A 5,731-nucleotide genomic window follows, 5' to 3' on the forward strand; every position below is an offset into this window, starting at 1 on the left:
CAGAAGGCACGGCCACCAATATTTAGTGATTATAATCAGGGATGCTCAAGAAGGCAGAATTTGAGGAGCGCAGACATCTCGGGCGGTTGTGAGGCTGGAGGAGATTACAGAGATAGGGAAGGGTGAGACCATGGAGGAATTTGAAAAAAGGATGAGAATTTTGAAATCGAGGTATTGCCAATGTATGTCAGCGAACACAGGGATGATGGGTGAATGGGACTTGTTGCGAGTTAGGATACGGGCAGCCGAGTTTTGGATGAGCTTAAGTTTACATCGGGTAGAATGTGGGAAGCCAGCCAGGAGTGCATTGGAATAGTCAACTCTAGAGATAACAAAGACATGAATGAGGGTTTCAGCAGCAGATGAGCTGAGGCAAGGGTGGAGACGGGCGATGTTATGGAGGTGGAAATAGGCAGTTTTAGTTATGCTGAGGATATGTGGTCCCAATTTTTCTTGGTATGGGTTATGGGGGAAAGGGGTCATCCCCGTTTGAAATCCAGGAATGACCTCTCATGCCCCCTTTGCCCATCTGTTAATAAGCTCTTTTGTTTGAGTCACAAGTTGCTGTGGTGTGGAGCTAGATTGTCTCCCATCTGTACTTAAATGCCTAGGATGAACAAATCTTTTTGATGGGTATTTTAAACTCATGAAAGCAGGTCTCCCAATTGCAGACGGGAAATTATGTACAAATCTAAATTCTAGTTATATATAAATTACAAACTATGCCATATAAGGAGACGGATGCAGCTCTTAACGTTGGTTTTACCAGGTCATTGTCAAGAAGTAACTTTTCCTGGCCAAATGCACACAAAGTCATACAGCATGACGTGTCATAGGATATACGGCACAGAAACAGGCCAATCGGTCCATGCCGGTGTTTATGCTCCACTCGAGCCTCCTCTGATCTTTCCTCATCTAAATCTATCAGCATAACCCTCTATTCCCTTCTCCCTCAGATGCTAGTCTGTCCTCAGCTGTAAGGGGACAGGTATTCAGTCCATTACCTCGCCCTGTTCTCTACATTGTTTGGTGTCTTATCTGTCCCACGAAGCAAGGCAGAGAGAATTTTCTGTTGAATTCGAGCTGTATTAAAATATGTGATGGTTAGCTTCTCGAAGATATCCTTGACTACCCAAGGGCGCTCGGCCGCTCAACGTTACCGCTGTACCTGCTCCTTTCTTAAAAGAGTGCGATCGAAAAGATCAGGACGGGCACTGCCAAATCGAATAAAGGCTGGTAGGTGAAATGATTTCGACGTGTCTGCCTCAGTTTCCTCCCACAGTATCATTGTCAGTGCGGTATAACGATAAAGAAGATTAAAGATTAGTGTTATCTATAAACCAAATGCATCAATTCAAGCAGACCTCGCACTGTGACACAGCCTTGTTCCCACGAGCTAGCCATTGAGATTTACTTTTGCATAAAACCACGCGTGATAGGATGCGGCCAGAACCAATTATTTTATTTTCCATGTCGCTGCTTCTCTCCTTTGTTCTCTCAACAAAGTTACATTTTCCTTTGGCCGGAAGGATGAACCTGCCTGAACACAGAATACAATGGGAGAGATAAAACACACAAATCACCGACCTGAGAAGCAATATTAATTCAGTAACGGTTATTTAGTAATCTTCATTCCATGAGCTATGTCCGATTTCACATCATGCAACATTGTCTGCACCGATTTACAAATTTTCAAACACACCAGGATTTCTTTATTGAGAGGAGACTTGGACTGTCTGAAATTAGAACGGACTAGGAAAGAGACCTGTCAATGAAAGCAAGACTTGGATTTATATAATATAACACAAAAGCAAAATACTGCGGATGCTGGAATCGGAAATAAAAACAGAGAATGCTGGAAACCTCCGCGGGTCAGGCAGCATCTGTGGAGAGAGAAACAGTTAAAGTTTCAGGTAGATGACCCTTCGTCAGAACTGCTGAATGTTCGAAGAGAGCACATTCTTAAGAGCACTGAAAGGGGGAGGGGAAGAAAGAACAAAAGGGAAGGTCTGTGATAGGGTGGAAGGCAGGAGAGATTAGAGAGACAAAAGGGATGATGGGCCAAATTCAAATGGTAATGATAGAGGTTAGAAAAAGATTAATCTGGATAGGCTGTGAATGGCTTAACCAGCTGCCATTATAGACAAAGAGAAAAAAAAGAGAAGAAAGAAGAAAACAAAAATAAGGGGGGGGGGGGGGGAGGGGGAAAGGGAGCCAAAAATGGCCAGAGGTTATGGTCTGAAATTGTTGAACTCGATGTTGAGTCCAGAAGGCTGTAAAGTGCCCAAACGAAAGATAAGGTGCTGTTCCTCGAGCTTGCGTGAGCTTCATTGGAACAGTGTAGGAGACCGAGGATGGAGAAGTCAGAGTGGGAGTGGAGCAGAGAATTAAAGTGACAGGCGACCAGATGATCAGGGTCACACTTACGGACTGAATGGAGGTGTTCAGCAAAGCGGTCACCCAATCTACGCTTGGTCTGCCCAATGTAGAGGAGATCACATCGTGAGTAGCGAATACAGTATACATGGGCCTGCCCACACTGCGATATGTGTGCGCACTAAGTCCGTGCAGCAGAGCAGATCTCCAGTCGTCCTGGTTAACCCTTGCCACAGGATAAAGGTCTAGCTTTGTCAAGCCCGTGTGGTGGCTGGTGTGCAACGGTCACCACACGTTAAAAAAATCCACGCACAGGCATCTTCCACCCCCTCAATTGGAGTTCAGGACTGGAACATCAGGTTCTTCGTTGAAACATCTGTGAATTCATGTGGAAGCAAGTCATCCTCATTCAAGGGGCCACCTAAGATGATGATGATACTAAATTGGAAGAAGTACAAGTAAATTGCTGTTTCACCTGGAAGCAGTATTTGGGGCCTTGGATAGTGGGAAGGGAGAAAATAAAAGGGCAGGTGTTGCATCTCCTGCGCTTGCACGGGAAGGTGCCATGGGAAGGGGAGGGGGTGCTGGGGGTATCTGCGGAATGGCCCAGGGTGTCGCGGAGGGAATGGTCCCTTCGGAACACGGGGAGGGGAGGGGAAGATGTGATTGGTGGTGGGATCACGCTGAAGGTGGCACAAATGGCGGAGGATAATCCATTGAATGTGGAGGTTGGGTGAAAAGTAAAGACAAGGAGAACCTTGTCATGGTTCTGAGAGGGAGGGGAAGAGGTGAGAGTAGAGGTGCGGGAAATAGAATGGACATGGTCAAGATCTATGTTAACCATGGTGGAGGAAAAAGGAAGACATGTCAGAGACACTGTTGTGAAAGGTGGTGTCGTCAGAGCAGATGCGACGGAGATGGAGAAACTTGGAGAATGGAATTGAGTCCTTATAGGATCCCTGGTGGGAGGAAGTGTAGTCCAGATAGCTATGGCAGTCAATGGGCTTATATTGGATACTGGTCAAAAGGCTATCCCCAGAAATAGAGTCAGAGTAGTCGAGAAAGGGAAAGGAAGAGTCAGAGAAGGTGAGGGAAGGGTGGAAATTGTATGCAAAGTGAATGAAATTTTCAAGTTCAGGGTGAGAGCAGGAAATGGCACCGATAGTCATCAATGTACCGGAAAAAAAGGTGAGGGAGAGGACCCGAGTAGGACTGGAACAAAAAATGTTCCACAAATCCCATGAAAAGGCAGGCATAGCTAGGACCCATGCGGGTTCTCCAACCACTGGATGTCTCAAAGCGCTTTACAGCCAATGAAGTATTTTTTTGGAGTGTAGTCACTGTTGTAATGTGGGAAATGCAGCAGTCAACTTGCGCTCAGCAAACTCTCACAAACAGCAATGTGATCCTCTTTTTTTTTTATGTTGATTAGTATTGGTTAGGATACCGGGGATAACTCCTTTGCTCATCTTCAAAATAGTGCCATGGGATCTTTTATGTCCACCTGAGAGAGCAGATGGGGCCACGGTTTAAAGTCTCATCTGAAAGATGGCACCTCCGACAGTGCAGCACTCCCTCAGCACTGCACTGGAGTGTCAGCCTTGATTTATGTGCTCAAGGCAACCAATCTACAATTATGAAATAGAATAAAATGCATATTGCATTAAAATAATTCTTGCCCTGCCCAACAGCACTGCGACTGCACCACTAATGATATCCCGTGTGATTGTGCTGGATGTTTGCTGTCTCTCCTCTTCCTCCTTGATCTCACTATTGCCTGTGACACCATTAACCACTCCATTCTCCTCCAGTGGCCAGAATTTTCCTTACCCTGGCAGGCCTGATGCAGCCGGTGTCCGTGACAGGTCACAACCCCGTTGCTGGCTCCATCCCGCTGTAGAAAATGAACTTAATTTAATGGGGCCTATTAAGCCTGTCCAGTGGGTTACCTGGTCCAATGAGTTGGAGTGGGTATGATGATGTCATTCATGACGCCTTTTATGCCGGGATCCTTAAAGGGACCATGGCCACATTAAATGTTAAGTTTAATCTAACATAGTGGATGTTGAATCTTGACTCTACAATAATATAATAAAAGTTATATATGAGTGACAAAGAAATATTGAAATAATATTATCGTTAAATAATATGAAGCCATCTACAAATATGATGAAGAACATAATTTTTAAAATACATTAATTGTGAAATTATTGGTGCTTTAGTCACTAATCTATAGACTTTTGTATCAGTAACTGGTATAAATAAAAGATGTGTTTGTATAGCTAATACATAAAATTAAGCAGATTTTAAATGTAATTGTAAAGGGGTGGATTAATAATCGTATGCAAGTTCAGCGGAAGTGCTGTGGAATCCCTGAGAAACAGTGTATGTGGTGCTTACAATGTTTCTGGGATTTCTGCACTTCTTCCGTTGAAGTTAACAATGGAAGTGAGAGAACCTCTGCAGAAATTCACCCTAAAGTCTCAGACTGAAAAATTACATTAGTCATATTCAGGGACTGAAAGCAAATTGAACCAATGGTATTGAGTGATGAGAATTAAATTGTTACGGTTGATGATTTGATTTAATCTGTAACTGAACAATTACAGTGCACCAAGAAAAACCTAACCAGAAACAGCACAAAAATGTATTTAAATAGTATTTGTCATTTTTGATAGTACATATCAAATCATTGCAATTACTGGTGAGTTGGAAGGCAACAGCCGAGTGTGGCCAGTGAAAAAATAATATTTATCAGTAGCTTTTCAAGCAGAGCAGAAACTGCACCTGTTAGCTGGTGTAATCAACATGTTTTTATTTTGTTTTGTTTCTCAAGCTGTCAAGTAATCAGTTGGAGCAATGGCCACGGAACTCCCGCCTCAGGTTGACAGACGAGGTTCCCAAGCTGCGTGAATCCTGTGGCCATGCAGGGAAATTTTAAAAGTAGGTGGAAAAAGGCTCTTAAGTGCCTGTAAAGTGCCTGATAATGATTTCAATTGGGTCCCCCACTGCTGCAGGTCAGCTCCGCTCTCACGCCCCTGTGGGAAAGATGCGTGGGGGCGAGATGACTGCAGGTTCTCAACCAGCTATCAGAAAAAAACAACTTTCCCCACCCGATCCTCCACCGGTCACACCCGCTACCATCCCAGAAAATGTATCTTCAGTTCACCCAAGGGGGTTCTCTTGTTTCCCTTCATAATTGTAGCATCATGAACATTGTAGAGTAGACTTTCTGGCACAGAGCTCCAGATGCCATGGCAAGCTGGGGGAATGTTCACCCTCACTTACGGGACTGTAACCTGACAAGGCGGATTGCCCATCCATTGTAAACCCACCAGATTTTCATCCCATTGAA

This window comes from Pristiophorus japonicus, chromosome 3 (genome assembly GCF_044704955.1).
Source record: "Pristiophorus japonicus isolate sPriJap1 chromosome 3, sPriJap1.hap1, whole genome shotgun sequence".
NCBI classification, from domain to species: domain Eukaryota; kingdom Metazoa; phylum Chordata; class Chondrichthyes; family Pristiophoridae; genus Pristiophorus; species Pristiophorus japonicus.